Below are 19,865 nucleotides of genomic sequence, written 5' to 3' on the forward strand. Positions count from 1 at the left end.
TTAATGGCAGGCGAACCTAAAAACCTTCAGGTAATATTTGCAGCCACCAAATACTTACTAGAAATTAGTGATGAGCGGGAGATTGAATATTCGTCTTATATTTGTCTAAATCGAATATTCGTCATTATGCTATTTATCGCGAATAATATGCAATTTAATTAATCGCGTATTGCGATTTTGCGTATTTTACGAATATTCGCCATATTGCTATATATTCTTGTTTTAGAATATGACCAATATTCTAAAAAACGAAGTTATAGCAATATAGCAAATATTCGTAAAATATACATATAGACTGCAATTTCACTAATGTAGTGCTATAATCTTTTTCTGAATCAGAAAGAGACAAAAAAAATGTGACAAAAAAAATAAATGTTATAGCACTACATTAGTGAAATTTCAGTCTATATGTGTAATTTACGAATATTCGCTATGTTGCTAAATATTCTTGTCTTACAATATGACGAATATTCTAAAAAACTAATATATAGCACTATATCACACATATTCGTAAAATGCCTTAGTCGCCGGTATGGGAATTTTTCATCAAGTCTCTTGAGCACATCAGCATGGACATATGTAGGATCTGTGGGCAGGAGGTGAAGCGCTGCCAGGGTGAAAATGTTTTCAGCATGGCCCTGTGTCCACACATGGAGCGTCATCATAAGACGGTCTTGAAAAACAGTGGCGCTAATATAGTGGTACAGCACGCACCCCTTCTCAAGCAGTAAAGGCTCCAGCACCTCAGCAGAAGGGAGCTGTTTTTCCTTCCTTTTTCTAATGGTCCTGATGCTTCTTGTCCTTCTCTTGCTCTTCTGATAGTACCCTGCTGTCCCCAAGAAAGCTTGGACTTGTTTTTTGGTGCGTAGGATAGGCCAACTGGTGATTTCCTCTATCTTACCTGTGTCTGACTTTAGCTTCCCACCTGCCACTCTATGTCCCAGGTAGTGTACTTCAGTCATACCTAGTTGACACTTGCTTGGTTTGACTGTTAATCCAGCACCTTTCAAACGGTCTAGTACCTGTGACAGGTGCACTAGGTGCTCCGCCCAGGTGTTGCTGAATATAATCGCTATATCATCTAGGTAGGCTATAGCAAATTGTTCCTGTCCTTCCAATAGCTTATTCATCAACCTCTGAAAGGTGGCAGGTGCATTCTTTATCCCAAAAGGCATTACGGTAAACTCATACAAACCTGTTGGGGTGGCAAAGGCTGACCTCTTTGGAGCCTCTTCTGTTAGGGGAACCTGCCAGTACCCTCTGCTCAGGTTCATGATCAGCAGATAGCGGGCTTTAGCCAGCTCATCCAATAATACATCAATTCTGGGCATAGGGTACGCATCAGAGGTAGTAATAGCATTGAGCTTTCTGTAATCCACACAGTATCTAACAGTTTTTTCCTTTTTTGGGACTAGTACCACTGGTGAAGCCCAGGCACTATGGGATTCCTGGACCACCCCCAACTCCTTCATCTCCTTCATCTCCTCAATTTCCCTTTTTAGGTCTGCCCGAACCTGATCTGACACTCGGTAGGGAAACTGTTTGATTGGGGAATGGGTACCAGTCTCTACATAGTGAGTCGTGAGGTGTGTTTTCCCCGGCTTGCTTGTGAAGGTATCCGCAAACCTCTGTAATACCTCACCAAGCTTTCTTTTCTGTAGGAGTGACAGCTCAGGGTTGATATTCCATTCTGCTCCTTATTTCTTTGTATCATCCAACAAATCTCGCAGGTAACCCCCTTCCTCAGTGTCGGGCACGCTACATACTGCCATAACATGAGCCGGACTCTCAATGTGCTCCTTTTACATGTTTACATGGAATGTTGTGTGCCTCCTCCCACCCAAGTTTATTACATAATGTACCCTGTCTTTTTTCGCCATGATGGAATAGGGACCCTCCCATGCTGCTTGCAATTTATGTTGTCTGATAAGCAGTAAGATGTACACTTTTTGTCCTACTTGGTAAGAGTGTTCCCTAGCATGCCGGTCGTACTACTGCTTTTGGGTACGCTGTGCTTCCACCATGTTCACCTTCATTTTACCCACAAGGGTTTCTATTTTGTCCCTGAACTTCAGGACATAATCAACAACAGACACTTTATTTACCTCTTTTGGGCCTTCCCAATACTCTCTAATGAGGTCCAATGGGCCTCTTACTTTCCTACCGTACAAGAGTTTGAAAGGTGAGAAACCATTGGACTCTTGGGGCACCTCTCTGTAGGCAAACAAGTGCAGCAGGTATCACTCCCAGTCCTTGCCTTGATCTTCAACAAAGGTTCTCAGCATTTGTTTTAGTGTGCCATTAAACCGTTCACACAAACCATTAGTTTGTGGATGGTAGGGAGTAGCAACAATGTGGCTTACTTATATTTTCCTACATAGGGCTTGCATCAGGTCTGACATAAATTGAGTGCCGTGATCTGTCACCATCTCTGTGGAAAACCGGCTCTCGAGAAGATGGTTAGAAGGACGTTCGCGACTTTATCTGACCTAATCGACGACATTGAGACAGCCTCGGGGTACCACGTTGCATAGTAAATGACAGTAATAATGTATCGTTTGCCTGAAGAGCTAGCTATCTTAAGGGGACCGATGATGTCAACTCCCACCCGACTAAATGGTTCCTCAATGATTGGCAAAGGATTTAATGGGACGCGGGCCACATTTCCGGTTTTTCTGACACGCATGCAGGTCACACAAGACCGACAATAGCTATCAACATCTTTATTTATGCCAGGCCAGTAAAAATTTTGCAGCAGACGGGACCTCGTCTTCTTGCTACCCAGGTGACCAGCCAAGGGGATCTCATGTGCCACATGCAGCAACTGGCCCTGGTACGAACTGGGCACAATTAGCTGCCTGTGTAGCACATCCGCTTCACCGTCACTTGACTGGAGCTCTTCCCGATACAATTTACCACCTTCCCAAAACACTCTATGGGTAGCTCCCTCTGCAGGGGCATTCACTGCTACCATTCTCAGTATTTGTAGATGGGGGTCACACCTCAGTGCTTGCTCAAAAGCAGCCCCCAGGAGTCAGACAACTGCCCCTTTGAGAAGAGAGTCAGTGGTGTGAGCTCAGTGGATGTAGAGTCCCTCGGGCCGGAGCAGGCCCCAGACTGCTCGAACTCAAGTGAGTCTGCCACTGCCGTTCTTGCCGCACTGCGGGTGACAGCCATGACAGGTACATTCTGACTTATGACATCTGTAGGTTGTTCATTACTACATATACAGTACAGACCAAATGGTTGGACACACCTTCTCATTCAAAGAGTTTTCTTTATTTTCATGACTATGAAAATTGTAGTATCACACTGAAGGCATCAAAACTATGAATTAACACATGTGGAATTATATACATAACAAACAAGTGTGAAACAACTGAAAATATGTAATATTCTAGGTTCTTCAAAGTAGCCACCTTTTGCTTTGATTACTGCTTTGCACACTCTTAGCATTCTCTTGATGAGCTTCAAGAGGTAGTCCCCTGAAATGGTTTTCACTTCACAGGTGTGCCCTGTCAGGTTTAATAAGTGGGATTTCTTGCCTTATAAATGGGGTTGGGACCATCAGTGGCGTTGAGGAGAAGTCAGGTGGACACACAACTGATAGTCCTACTGAATAGACTGTTAGAATTTGTATTATTATGGCAAGAAAAAAGCAGCTAAGTAAAGAAAAACGAGTGGCCATCATTACTTTAAGAAATGAAGGTCAGTCAGTCAGCCGAAAAATTGGGAAAACTTTGAAAGTAAGGGCTATTTGACCATGAAGGAGAGTGATGGGGTGCTGCGCCAGATGACCTGGCCTCCACAGTCACCGGACCTGAACCCAATCGAGATGGTTTGGGGTGAGCTGGACCGCAGAGTGAAGACAAAAGGGCCAACAAGTGCTAAGCATCTCTGGGAACTCCTTCAAGACTGTTGGAAGACCATTTCAGGGGACTACCTCTTGAAGCTCATCAAGAGAATGTCAAGAGTGTGCAAAGCAGTAATCAAAGCAAAAGGTGGCTACTTTGAAGAACCTAGAATATGACATATTTTCAGTTGTTTCACACTTGTTTGTTATGTATATAATTCCACATGTGTTAATTCATAGTTTTGATGCCTTCATAGTCATGAAAATAAAGAAAACTCTTTGAATGAGAAGGTGTGTCCAAACTTTTGGTCTGTACTGTATGCATATCATTAGCATTACTGTCAGTATTTAGCTCAACTGCATCAGCTGATAATTTCTGTTTTACATGAATGCTATTAACCGCAATCAACCCTATGTCTTTCTCACCTGAAGTCATACTTCCATACAGATCAGATACACCATCACACATGAAATCTGGATTTTGTGCACTATCACATAACACGTCAGTCTTTAGCTGACTTGATCCAGAAAGAGCAGTTTATTTACAACTGTCCGCCAAAAGTGCAAAGGTATGTCTGTGAGCACAAGCCAAAGAATCTGCGGGAGGCTGCCGCTTTGGCAGATGAATACCTTGCTTTGCCAAGCACCAGAGGAATGAAGGACATCTTGTTCCAGATTGGGGAAGGGGTTGCTTCCAGTGCTTCTTCTCCCAGACCAGCAGTTGCACAAGTGAAACGGCAGTTTCAGAAGCAGGCACCACGACCAGCTGGAGCCCAGCCTGATGCTGCTGCCTTAGCTGCAACCTGCGGCTGTTATATTCATGGTAAATTGGATCATATCAGGCGTAATTGTCCGAAAAGAGTGGGACCATTGTCCCTGGCAACAGAGAAGTTCTCCAGCGACCATGCCCGAGTTCCACCTATCAACCATCAACCAAGGGTAGCTGTCGTGTGTAAACAGACCCATAGCACAGATGACAACTTGCAGGTTGTTACTGTTGGCAACAGATGCACCATGGGTTTCCGGGACACAGGAGCCCAAGTAACTCTTGTCCATCCCGAGATGGTGGAGAAGAAGGACATCATCCCGGATAAAACAATGGCAATCACAGGTGTAGGAGGGGTTACTTCTGAGGTACCCCTAGCATGTGTATACTTGGATTGGGGTGTTGGAAGGGGGATGAGGGAAGTGGGTGTCATGTCAGACATCCCTGCATCCCATCGCTTAAGTACATTATACCTGACGCTAACATATAAAGCTGAGTTCACACTTCAGATTTTGGTCAGTTAATTCCAGCAGTTACTGTATGGTGAGCCAAAATCAGGATTCAATCCTAATCTTAGATAAGGTAACATAAAAAAATCTGCACCTGTTCTGTGTTTTTGAGCCGTAACTGACCAAAGTGAAGTGTGAACTGAGTCTAATAGTGACTAGTGATGGACGAACTTATGATGGGACGGTTCGGAACGCTATCACTCGAACTCGCTCAAATGTTCATGAACTGCAGGTTCGCGGCGGGTCCCATTCATTATAATGGCATGCGAACATGAGAAACCTCCATGTAATATTTGCAGCCATAAAATACTTAGTAGATGCGCACACATAGTCCCACAACATGGACACTGACATACCAGAAGTATTAAGCAAATTTCTTCATTACCAAAATACACTATTTGAGTAGTATATTCTTAGGCCTCTTTCACACTTGCGTTGTTGGGATCCGGCATGCACTTCCGTTGCCGGAGGTGCCTGCCGGATCCGGAAAAACGCAAGTGTACTGAAAGCATTTGAAGACGGAACCGTCTTCCAAATGCTTTCAGTGTTACTATGGCACCCAGGACGCTATTAAAGTCCTGGTTGCCATAGTAGTAGTAGGGAGCGGGGGAGCGGTATACTTACAGTCCGTGCGGCTCCCGGGGCGCTCCAGAATGACGTCAGAGCGCCCCATGCGCATGGATGACGTGATCACATGGATCACGTGATCCATGCGCTTGGGGCGCCCTGACGTCACTCTGGAGCGCCCGGGGAGCCGCACGGACGGTAAGTACACTGCTCCCCCGCTCCCCACTACACTTACCATGGCTGTCAGGACTTTAGCGTCCCGGCAGCCATGGTAACCACTCAGAAAAAGCTAAATGTCGGCTCCGGCAATGCGCCGAAACGACGTTTAGCTTAAGGCCGGATCCGGATCAATGCCTTCCAATGGGCATTAATTCCGGATCCGGCCTTGCGGCAAGTGTTCCGGATTTTTGGCCGGAGCAAAAAGCGCAGCATGCTGCGGTATTTTCTCCGGCCAACAAACGTTCCGTACCGGAACTGAAGACATCCTGATGCATCCTGAACGGATTACTCTCCATTCAGAATGCATTAGGATAATCCTGATCAGGATTCTTCCGGCATAGAGCCCCGACGACGGAACTCTATGCCGGAAGAAAAGAACGCAGGTGTGAAAGAGCCCTTAGATAACACCCCGCTTCAATATGTGGTTTTGTGGGCCACTGATCTACAATCATACCAGTTATAAAAAAAAAATCCTTTAAATTTTCTCACTGTGTGTAGCAGAGGTAACACCGTGAAAGCGGATACATTTCTTCAGTTCCAAAATACACTATTTGAGTAGTATATTCTTAGATAACACCCCACTTCAATATGTGGTTTTGGGGGCCACTGGTCTATAATCACACCAGTTATAATAAATGTTTTCCTTTAAATTTTCTCACTTTCTGTAGTAGAGGTAACACCGTGAAAGCGGATACATTTCTGCAGCACTCAAATACACTATTTGAAAAGTATATTCTTATATAACACCCCGCTTCAATATGTGGTTTTGGGGGCCACTGGTCTATCACACCAGTTATAATACTTTTTTCTAATTGCGTTTGTCACTCTTTGTAGTTGTAGTATCGCTGCAGAACCGATCACCAGTCACAATGCTGCACTATACAAATCCACTATAATGTGCTTTCTATATTAGAAAGTATATTATAAGTGTATTACACCCCTATATACTACACAGTAATCAATATCACACCTATACCAGTCCTTAAAAGGACTTTTGTGGACCTATTAGCTAGCGATTTGTGTCACTATTAACACTCTGAAAGTCTGTCCCTGCTCCACACAGCAACCTCTCCCTACACTGACAAAAGACAGAATGAAAAATGGCGGCCAGATCAGGTCTATTTATAAGGTAGGGGGTATCTCCATGTGCTGAAATGTCTCAATTGGCTGTCCTGTCCAACCTGATGGATGTGTCATGGGTCAAAGTTCTTCACAATGTAAAAGAATATGGCGCCGCGAATATCGCCATATGTTCGCATGTTCTGCGAACCACGAATGAGTAAAGTTCGCCGCGAACCCACCGCCGGGGGTGGACCGCAAGGCCATCTCTAATAGGGACGTACAGTAATTTTACAGCTAACAGAAGTAATTCAAAAGCACGTGTTAGCATTGCCACAACATGACTTGAAAGAACCTTTTTTTCCTTCACTAATTAATTGGTACTGCCTCCATATCCTTTGTTTGTTCTACTAAAGTGTCAATGGGACACAGGTCTTGCAGGGGATGCTCATCTGTAATGATTGGCATCCGAAACTTCCAGTAAAAATTTGTGAGGCTACATTATATTAAAGAATAGATAACAGAACTTGCTACAGATTCTACAACTGGTACTTAGTTTATTTCTAAAATAAATTCACTGATAAAGAAAATTATTATTGGTGCACGTCTCAACTGTAAATATGATTACGGTATACCAGAATGCTAAAAACTAATAGACTTTATTATTACTCATTAAAAACGGGGGAATATATCACCAAACACTTCTCAAACAATTATTTTGCACACTCGAACATTGACCGATTGGATTTAAAATCCACCCAAATCGGATAATTTGTGTGACACAAAAGAAACTGGGTAGGTGGTATGGGTTTATATAGGCATAAGAGCCCTAAAGGCCAATGTCTCAAATGGGCTGGAGATATACCAGACCCAAGAGATTGGACCCTTGTAATAATGTTTATATAAAGAAATGCTGGTTTAGTGTCAAATCAAGGGCTCACGGCAGTTCCCCATCCACCTGACCACCACTAACTATCGCTCCTACATGTAGCGTCAAAGGCTCGACGCATTTCCTCATAAATGATTCATCAGGACTGATCAGATTATGGAACTCATAGTGAAAAATAACAAACAGAGGCTGCCACACTGGTGTTGTGTGACAGCGAAATCGGCACTGTGGCTGCCATGAAGCGGCCACGCAAACTGCCGGTACATGAAGGGGAGGTTGGACACACCCCCTGGGGAGGTTGGAGGGCACGCAGCCAATGGGACGTGAACAGGGAGGAGCCCCTACACTCGTCATGTTCGCCAGGCTGCATTCGATAGATCCCGCATTCTCCCCATAGAGAATGCAGGAGTTTCATTTTAATGTCTGGAAATCTGGAAAGTTTGGAAATGATATAAATCAGCTTTAGTTTTTACTGCTGTGAACCGGTAAATAGAGTAAAAAGCAAATTGATGAAATGTGCTTCTCAAACTGAAAATACTTTTATAAGTGCTATTGGAATTGAGGAAATGATCCTGTTCATACAGCTTTAGCCTATGTATTTAAATAAACCAATTTGTGAATATAAGATTTCCACTGATTTGTTTGCAGGAATCAGATTTATACCAATGCAAATGCAGAGAAAATAAGTAGCTCATCTAATGGTTACCGTAATTCCTATCATGTGAAGCATGTATTTTAAGAAAAAAAAAAATATACAGTTTGTTCATTGTCCTGCAACTAAAATAACTAAAATTGATTTCCACTTATGCATTCCAAATTTAGTGAAATGTTGAGATATTAAAAATGAAGAACACAAAGCATCAGGGAGATAAATGTTGATTTGGATTGCTTAGATACAGCTCACTTGGAGGAAGAAGTAGACTACTTCACTATGGATAGAACTTTATTTTCCTTTTAGCAAGAAAAGCAGCATGCTAAGGTTGTTCTCTGGGACTTAAAGTGGTTATGTCAACATATTAACTTATCACTTATCCATGAAGTGAATGCTAACCATTCCATCCATGATGGCCAGACTCAGACCATTGAGACCCCCGCCAAATAATGAAAATGAAGAGGCATGATTGCTTCTTCCTTATATATTCTCTATGGGACTACTGGAGTTATCTGAGCACCATACTTCATTATCTGATCATGGGTTTCCAACCATTTTATCCCCAATCAATCCTGACTAGAGTTGAGCGGACACCTGGATGTTCGGGTTTGACGGGTTCGGCCGAACTTCACAAAAAAGTTAGAGTTTGAAACCCGAATTTGACCCCAAACCCGAACCCCATTGAAGTCAATGGGGACCTGAACTTTTGAGCACTAAATGGCTCTAAAAATGTCATGTAAAGGGCTAGAGGGCTGCAAATGCCAGCAAAATATGGTTAAGAGCATAACAAGTGCTCTGCAAACAAATGTGGATAGAGAAATTACTTAAAATAACGTAAAATACGTAAAAATAAAAAAAAATAATCTTGATCTAGGAGGACGAGGTCCATATAGAGTAGGAGGTTGAGGAGGCAGTGGATGTGGTGGTGTAGGTGGAAGCGGCGGTGGAGGAGGTAGCCTACTGTCACGAGGGTGTCAAGAGCCATGCCTGACTCTGTTATACCCGGGGTCAGGAAGTCGCAGCGGGTGGCTGCGCGCTCTATGTATAAAGATAGTGCTGTTCCTTAATGGTAGCTTTCTGGGTTTGCCTTGCAACCCTTTTTGGCTCACTCAGGGATCCGTAGCTCCTTCTCCTCAGCTGTTTCTTGTCCAGCACTCCCAACCTCCTTATATTCCCCTCTCCCACTTCTCTGGTTGCCAAACATAGAGCTTCCTGCCTGGACTTCTATACTGACCCACTGGAGCTGTGTAGCTGAGATTCCTGGTTGTTGTTCCAGAGCGTTACCCTCTGGATCCCTGTTGGGCTTCTGTTGTCTGCTGTTGTCGCCCACCTGGGATTATATGTTTTGTCTGTATTGTCTGTCCTCTCCTTGGTGTTTTCCTTTAGTGTTAGTGGTGCGGACTAGTGTTCCCACCGCCCTATTCACTACGTAGGGCTCATCTTAGGGAAAGCCAGGGTTTAGGCACGTGATCGGCGTACGGGTGAGGAACCCGTCTAGGGACGTCAGGGCAGTCAGGTGCCAGCCTTAAGGTGAGTTAGGGGTCACCACCTTTCCCTCTCCCTTGGACAGGGCCTTCCCTTTTCCCTCCCCTTGCGTCACGTATGTGATCGGCACGCCGGTCATGACACCTACACTGTTTTTTGGTTTAAATTTTTACATTGCTGACAGGGGCCTAAATCTCTCAAAATCCTCTTTTGTATTGCTGGGTGACATTAACCCCCTTTTGACGTAAATGAACCCCTGCTGTGCCTGGGTGACAGGGGCCTAAATCTCTCAAAATCCTCTGTTGTATTGCTGGGTGACATGAACCCCCTTTTGCCGTTAATGAACCCTTGCTCTGCATTGCTGACATGGGCCTAAATCTCTCAAAATCCTCAGTTGTATTGCTGGGTGACATGAACCCCATTTTGCCGTGAATGAACCCCTGCTCTGCATTGCTGACAGGGAACTAAATTTAGTGAAAACATCTGTTACTGATCAGAAGATGCACGACTACAAGCGTACGCTGATGATAGCATTCCCACCTGACAGCAGGGGCACAGTGGAAGCACAAGGCGAAGGCAGAGGAGGAGGAAGAGGTTGCCAACGCAGCTGGGGCACCACCAGCACCTGAGAAGGCAGGGTTAGCATGGCCAAAATGTGGAAAAGCTTTGTCAGCCTTGGAGGTGCTGACCTGCATTGCAGCCAGTGTATAGGGTGAACGTGTGTTTAGTATGGCAGAGAGCATTATCACAGGCCGCAGCCAATGTGGACAAGCTTACGTTTATTAAAATGAACCAGGCATGGATCCCACAGGACTTGTCCGTACCTTGTGCAGAATAGACATTTATACCAGCCTCAACCATCCATTCTTGTACTCAAGTGCACTTATTCTTAGTTTTATTTTGTTATATGTCCCTATATTTTAGGGGATACCCCAATTTAAAAATAAAAAATAACACAAATCAATGTTGGCTACCTATTCCTCCTTCACCGCCGCTTCCACCTACACTGCCACGTCAACCTACACCGCCACATCCACCCATCCACCGCCTCCTCAACCTCCGACTCCTAGATCCAGATTGTTATTTAAAATTTTTCGGTATTTTATGTTATTTTAAGTCATTTCCCTATCCACATTTGTTTGCAGAACAGTTGCCATGCTCTTAAGCACATGTTGATGCCTTTTACAGCCCTCTAGCCCTTTCCAGGACTATTTTAGAGCCATTTTAGTGCCCAAAAGTTCAAGTCCCTATTGACTTCAATGGGGTTCGGGTTCGGGGTTTGATGGTTTGATATACCTGTTGCCCACTAAAAAAAAGTGATTGAGGCAGGGGTGTTATAGACAAAAAATATACTTTCTGTATAGTACATTTGTGAAGTGCAGCATTTGTTTGTGGTTTTGCTGCGTTACCGCATCTACACAGAGTGACAAACGATATTGGAACAAATAATTTCAACTTGTGTGATATACCAGTTGCCCCCCCAAAAAAGTGACTGAATCAGGGGTGTTATATACAAATAAAATACTTTCTATATAGTGCATTTAGGTAGTGCAGCATTTGTTTGCGGTTTTGTTGCGTTACCGCAGCTACAAATAGTGACAAACGATATTGGAACAAATAATTTCAACTGGTGTGATATACCAGTTGCCCCCCCAAAAAAAGTGATTGAAGCAGGGGTGTTACATACAAATAATATACTTTCTATATAGTGTATTCAGGTAGTGCAGCATTTGTTTGCTGTTTTGCTGCGTTACTGCAGCTACACAGAATGACGAATGCTATTGGAAAAATAAATTTCTTCTGCTGTGATATACCAGTTGCTACCCAAAAAAACGGATTGTAGCAGGGGTGTTATATACCAATAATATACTTTCTATATAGTCCATTTAGGTAGTGCAGCATTTGTTTTCGGTCTTGCTGCGTTAACGCAGCTACACAAAGTGACAAACGCTATTAGAAAAAATATTATCTACTGGTGTGGTATAGCAATTGCCCCCAAAGAAAAATGATTGTAGCAGCGGTGTTATATACAAATAATATACTTTCTATATAGTGCATTTACGTAGTGCAGCATATACTTGCGGTTTTGCTGCGTTACCGAAACTACACAGAGTGACAAACACTATTGGAAAAAAAAAATCAACTGGTGTGATATACCAGTTGCCCCCCTATAGAAGTGATTGAAGTAGGGGTGTTATATAACAATAATAAACTTTCTATTTAGAGCATTTAGGAAGTGCAGCATTTTTTTTTGTTTTTTTTTGCATTACCTCAGCTACACAAAGTGACAAACGTAATTGGAACAAATAATTTCTACTGGTTTGATATACCTGTTGCCCCCTAATAAAAAGTGATTGCGGCAGGGGTGTTATAGAAAAAAATATATACTTTCTATATAGTGCATTTGTGTAGTGCAGCATTTGTTTGCGGTTTTGCTGCATTTCCGCAGCTACAGATAGTGACAAACGACAATGGGAGAAATAATTTCTACTAGTGTGATATATCAGTTGCCCCCCCAAAAAAGGGTATTGAAACCGGGGTGTTATATTTGAATAATATACTTTCTATATAGAGCATTTGGGTAGTGCAGCATTTGTTTGCGGTATTGCTGCAATACCGCAGCTACACAGAGTGACAAACGCTATTGGAACAAATAATTTGAACTGGTGTGATCTTCCAGTTACCCCCCAAAAAAAATGATTGAAGCAGGGGTGTTATATACAAATATACTTTTTATATAGTGCATTTAGGTAGTGCAGCATTTGTTTGTGGTTTTGCTGCGTTACCGCAGCTACACAGAGTGACAAACGATATTGGAACAAATAATTTCTACTGGTGTGATATACCAGTTGCCCCCCAAAAAATGTGATTGAAGCAGGGGTGTTATATACAAATAATATACTTTCTATATAGTGCATTTAGGTAGTGCAGCATTGTTTGCGGTTTTGTTGCAACTACACAGAGTGACAAACGCTATTGGAACAAATAATTTCTACTGGTGTGATACACCAGTTGCCTCCCAAAACAACTAGGGTGCAAGGGTGTTATATATCATTAATACACTTTCTATATACTATAGTGCAATTAGGTAGTGCAGCATTTGTTTGCGGAATTGAAGCGTTACTTCAGCTACACAGAGTGACAAACGCTATTGGAAAGAAAAAATCAACTGCTGTGAAATACCAGTTGCCCCCCCCCAAAGAAGTGATTGAAGCAGGGGTGTTATATACAAAAAATATGCTTTCTATATAGAGCATTTGGGTAGTGCAGCATTTGTTTGTGGTTTTGCTGCGTTACCGCAGCTACAGATAGTGACAAACGACATTGGAGCAAATAATTTCTACTGGTTTGATATACCAGTTGTTCACCCAAAAAAGTGATTGAAGCAGGGGTGTTATATGCAAATAATATACTTTTTATATAGTGCATTTAGGTAGTGCATAATTCGTTTGCGGTTTTGCTGCATTATCGCAGCTACACAGAGTGATAAACGATATTGGAACAAATAATTTCTACTGGTTTGATATATCAGTTGCCCACCTAAAAAAGTGATTGAAGGAAGAGTGCTATATGTAAATAATATACTTTCTATATAGTGCATTTAGGTAGTGCAGCATTTGTTTGCGGTTTTGCTGCATTACCGCAGCTACACAGAGTGACAAACGGTTTTGGAACAAATAATTTCTACTGGTTTGATATACCAATTGCCCCGCAAAAAAACTAATTGAAGCAGGGGTGTTATATACCAATAATATACTTTCTATATACTGTAGTGCAATTATGTAGCGCAGCATTTGTTTGCAGTTTTGCTCCGTTATCTCAACTTGACAGAGTGACAAACGCTATTGGAACAAATTATTTCTACTTGTGTGATGTACCAGTTGCCCCCCAAAAAGACTAATTGAAGCAGTGGTGTTATATACCAGTAATATATTTTCTTATTAGTGCATTTAGGTATTGCAGCATTTGTTTGCGGTTTTGCTGCATTACCGCAGCTACACAGAGTGACAAACGGTTTTGGAACAAATAATTTCTACTGGTGTGATATACCAGTTGCCCCGCAAAAAAACTAATTGAAGCAGGGGTGTTATATACCAATAATATACTTTCTATATACTGTAGTGCAATTATGTAGCGCAGCATTTGTTTGCAGTTTTGCTCCGTTATCTCAACTTGACAGTGACAAACGCTATTGGAACAAATTATTTCTACTTGTGTGATGTACCAGTTGCCCCCCAAAAAGACTAATTGAAGCAGTGGTGTTATATACCAGTAATATATTTTCTTATTAGTGCATTTAGGTATTGCAGCATTTGTTTGCGGTTTTGCTGCGTTACCGCAGCTACCCAGAGTAACAAACGATATTGGAACAAATAATTTCTTCTGGTGTGATAAACCAATTGCCCCCCCCCCAAAAAAAAGTGATTGAAGCAGGGGTGTTATATACAAATAATATACTTTCTATATAGTGCATTTGGGTAGTGCAGCATTTGTTTGCGGTTTTGCTGCGTTACCGCAGCTACACATAGTGACAAACGCTATTGGAACAAATAATTTCTACTAGTGCGATACAACAATTTGCCCACCAAAAAAACTGATTGAAGCAGGGGTGTTATATACCATTAATATACTTTCTATATACTATAGTGTAATTAGGTATTGCAGCATTTGTTTGCGGCATTGCTGCGTTACCTCAGCTACACAAAGTGACAAACGCTATTGGAAAAAAAAAATCAACTGGTGTGATATACCAGTTGCCCCCCCCCCCCCAAAGGAGTGATTGAAGCATGGGTGTTATATACAAATAATATGCTTTCTATATAGTGCATTTGGGTAGTGCAGCATTTGTTGGCGGTTAATCTGCATTATCTCAGCTACACAGAGTGACAACTGATATTTAAACAAATGATTTCTACTGGTGTGATATACCAGTTGCCCCTTCAAAAAACTGATTGAAGCAGGGGTGTTATATACCAATAATAAACTTTCTATATAGAGCATTTATGTAGTGCAGCATTTGTTTTCGGTTTTTCTGCATTACCTCAGCTACACAAAGTGACAAACGCTATTGGAACAAATAATTTCTACTGGTTTGATATACCTGTTGCCCCCTAAAAAAAAGTGATTGAAGCAGGGATGTTATAGACAAAAATATACTTTCTGTGCAGTGCATTTGTGTAGTGCAGCATTTGTTTGCGGTTTTGCTGCGTTACCGCAGCTACAGATAGTGACAAACGACATTGGAGCAAATAATTTCTACTAGTGTGATATACCAGTTGCCCAGCAAAAAAGTAATTGTAACAGGGGTGTTATATACAAATAATATACTTTCCAAATACTGTAGTGAAATTAGGTAGTGCAGCATTTGTTTGCGGTTTTGATGCATTACCGCAGCTACACAGAGTGACAAACGATATTGGAACAAATAATTTCTACTGGTTTGATATACCAATTGCCCCCCCAAAAAGTGATTGAAGCAGGGATGTTATATGCAAATAATATACTTTCTATATAGTGAATTTAGGTAGTGTAGCATCTGTTTGCGGTTTTGTTGCGTTACTGCAGCTACACAGAGTGACAAACTGTTTTGGAACAAATAATTTCTACTGGTGTGATATACCAGTTGCCCCACAAAAAAACGAATTGAAGCAGGGGTGTTATATACCAATAATATACTTTCAGTATACTGTAGTGCAATTATGTAGCGCAGCATTTGTTTGCGGTTTTGCTGCATTATCTCAGCTTCACAGAGTGAGAAACGCTATTGGAACAAATAATTTCTACTTGTGTGATATACCAGTTGCCCCCCCAAAAAACTGATTGAAGCAGGGGTGTTATATACCAATAATATACTTTCTATATACTGTAGTGCAATTAGGTAGTGAAGCATTTGTTTGCGGTTTTGCTGCGTTACCTCAGCTACACAGAGTGACAAACGCTATTGGAACAAATAATTTCTACTGGTTTGATATACCAGTTGCCTCCCCAAAAAGACTGATTGAAGCAGGGGTGTTATATACAAATAATATACTTTCTATATAGTGCCTTTGGGTAGTGCAGCATTTGTTTGCGATTTTGCTGTGTTACCGCAGCTACACAGAGCTATAAACGCTATTGTAACAAATAATTTCAACTGGTGTGATATACCAATTGCCCCCCTCCCAAAAAAAAAAAAAAGTGATTGAAGCAGGGTTTTTTTTTAAAAATAATATACTTTCCATATAGCGCATTTGGGTAGTGCAGCAATTGTTTGCGGTTTTGCTGCATTACCGCAGCTACACATAGTGACAAACGCTATTGGAACAAATAGGTTTCTACTTGTGTGATATACCAGTTGCCCCCCCAAAAAAACTGATTGAAGCAGGGGTGTTATATACCAATAATTTACTTTCTAAATACTGTAGTGCAATTAGGTAGCACAGCATTTGTTTGCGGTGTTGCTGCGTTACCGCAGCTACACAGAGTGACAAACGCTATTGGAAAAAATAATTTCAACTGGTGTGATATACCTGTTGCCCCCCAGAAAGACTGTTTGAAGCAGGGGTGTTATATACCAATAATATATTTTCTTAATAGTGCATTTAGGTAGTGCAGCATTTGTTTGCAGTTTTGCTACTTTACAGCAGCTACACAGAGTGACAAACTCTATTGGAAAAAATAATTTCAACTGGTGTGATATACCTGTTGCCCCCCCAAAAAAAGTTATTGAAGCAGGGGTGTTATATACAAATAATATACTTTCTATATATTGCATTTGGGTGGCGCAGCATTTGTTTGCGATTTTGCTGCGTTACCGCAGCTACACAGAGCTATAAACGCTATTGTAACAAATAATTTCAACTGGTGTGATATACCAATTGCCCCCTCTCCCAAAAAAAAAAAAAGTGATTGAAGCAGGGTTTTTTTTTAAAAATAATATACTTTCTATATAGTGCATTTGGGTAGTGCAGCATTTGTTTGCGGTTTTTCTGTGTTACCGCAGCTACACAGAGTGACAAACGCTATTGGAAAAAAATAGGTTTCTACTTGTGTGATATACCAGTTGCCCCCCCAAAAAACTGATTGAAGCAGGGGTGTGATATATACCAATAATATACTTTCTAAATACTGTAGTGCAATTAGGTAGCACAGCATTTGTTTGCGGTGTTGCTGCATTACCGCAGCTACACAGAGTGAGAAACGCTATTGGAACAAATAATTTCTAATTTTGTGATATACCAGTTGCCCCCCCAAAAAACTGATTGAAGCAGGGGTGTTATATACCAATAACATATTTTCTATATAGTGCATTTAGGTAGTGCAGCATTTGTTTGCTGTTTTGATGCATTACCGCAGCTACACAGAGTGACAAACGCTATTGGAACAAATAATTTCTACTGGTTTGATATACCTGTTGCCCCCTAAAAAAAGTGATTGAAGCATGTGTGTTATAGACAAATAATATAATTTCTATATAGTGCATTTTTTGTAGTGCAGCATTTGTTTGCAGTTTTGCTGCGTTACTCCATGTACACAGAGTGACAAACACTATTGGAACAAATACTTTCTACTGGTGTGATATACCTGTTGCCCTACAAAAAAACTGATTGAAGCAGGGGTGTTATATACCAATAATATACTATCAATATAGTGCTTTTAGGTAGTGCATCATTTGTTTGCGGTTTTGCTGCGTTACAGCAGCTACACAGAGTGGCAAATGCTTTTGGAACAAATAATTTCTACTGGTGTGATATACCAGTTGCTCCCCCAAAAAATAATTGAAGCAGGGGTGTTATATACCAATAATATACTTTCTGTATACTGTAGTGCAATTAGGTAGTACAGCATTTGTTTGCTGTTTTGCTGTGTTACCTCAACTACACAGAGTGACAAACGCTTTTAGAACAAATAATTTTAACTGGTGTGATATACCAGTTGCCCCCCAAAAAACTGATTGAAGCAGGGGTTTTATATACCTTCTTTCACACATACTACTCTTCTATAGGGACTGTCACAGGGTCATTTTAAAAATGACAGGCAGAGGAATAGGCAGGCCATTCCGCAGGGTTGGTAGGGGTAGGTCAGGTGCACCAGGCCGGAGCCTATGTGGGAAGTTGCAAAAGGTGCTTGCGATTATGTCAAAGGACGCACCAGTCTTGATTAATTGGCTCACTCAGCCTTCCACTTTTGCAACCTCCTCATTCTCTCCTTCTGCACCCTCCTCACTCTCTGCTGTGTGCACATCCAAAGACACCACCACCACCATATCCCCTCCGCTCGAGTCAGAGGAATTATTTTTCCATCCATTCCAAGACCTTACTGATGCACAGCCATTCTCGGCATCGGATCAGGAAGAGGAGGTATCAACGTTTGCCAGCCAGCAGGTCTGACGACAGTACCCAGATCAGCCAGGAGGATGGTCCCCGCTGTTGCTGCCTACTCCAAGATCTCTAATGTCAGTGGTGGTGAAGGTGACGATGATGACGCGTCGATGGACGTCACGTGGTGGCCACAAGAGAGGAAGAGGAGAGGAGTTCAGAGGGAGAGACGGAGCAATAGATAGGGAGGAGAAGGAGGAGAAGCAGGCAGAACTTAAAGTGCACAGGAGGCAAAAAGCAGACAGCTAATGTATCTGGAACGAGCCATCCACCATGCACGGTCACATCTGGCGCTCCCAGGACGCCGGCACATGGCTCCGCAGTGTTGTCCTTTTTTAACGTGTCCACTGCGGACAATGGTGTAGCCTGTGCTGTCAATGCATAAGTCGTGGTAAGCCCAACACTCACCTAAGGACTTCCGCCTTAAGAAGGCACCTGGCCTCCCATCACCGAGCCCAGTGGGAGCAAAATCGTTAGAACCCACAAAGCCACACTCCCGGCTCTACACGTCCTGCCTCTTCTCCTTCTCTCTGTCCTCCAATTTATCCTCCACTCCACCTTCAACCATGCCATTGTCTCGTTCATCTGGCCAAAAGCAGGCTTCCGTGGCCCAAATTTTCGAGCATAAAAAGATGATGACGCCGGATAACCCTCTTGCTCAACGGCTGACCGCTTTCTTGTCGAACTGCTAGCCCGCCAACTACTGCCATATAAACTGAAATTAGTGGCCATTGGCACACCGCAATGGAAGCTCCCCAGAAGTAAATATTTCTCCCAGTAGGGCATCCCGGAGCTATATGGCCACGTTCAGAGGCAAGTGAATGTATCTCTGGCACACAGTGTCGGTGCCAAGATACATCTGACCACAGACATGTGGTCTAGCAAACACGGGCAGGGAAAGTACAGATACAACATCGCTAGCGCTCCCACTGGAATCGCGTGAGCGCATAGCGATATCTAATTTAAATCGTAAACCCAAAGCGTCTAAATAGACCATTGAGAAAATTCAGGGTGCAATGTTGGTTTGTGAACACCAGATGGCGCATGGAACTACAGTCAGCATTAGTATACAGCCCTTATGAGACGCGATTCACGCGCATATGTAATTGCCTATTTGTCGCATAACATAAACTATCCAACATAAAGAGGAAATTATAAATCAGTAATGAGAATCGTTACTGATTTATAATTTTACTCTTTATGTAAAATTATAACACCATCTGGTGTTCACAAACCAACATTGCACCCTGAATTTTCTCAATGGTCAATTTAGACGCTTGGGAGCGCTAGCGATGTTAAGCGTTTTTTACACTATTCATGAATAGTACTACAGCAAATATATTCATATTGTATAATATTCGTCTTTTTAGCACCATCGGATCTGAGTAAAATACTGAAAACTCATATCCGACGGTATAATCTAACCACCCGACATTCCCATGGCGACGGCCAGGACGCTTGTCGGGGCGTACTGTGTCGACGGCAAATAACTAAGACGAATATTCTAAA

Source organism: Bufo bufo, chromosome 4, assembly GCF_905171765.1.
Source record: "Bufo bufo chromosome 4, aBufBuf1.1, whole genome shotgun sequence".
Lineage (NCBI taxonomy): Eukaryota > Metazoa > Chordata > Amphibia > Anura > Bufonidae > Bufo > Bufo bufo.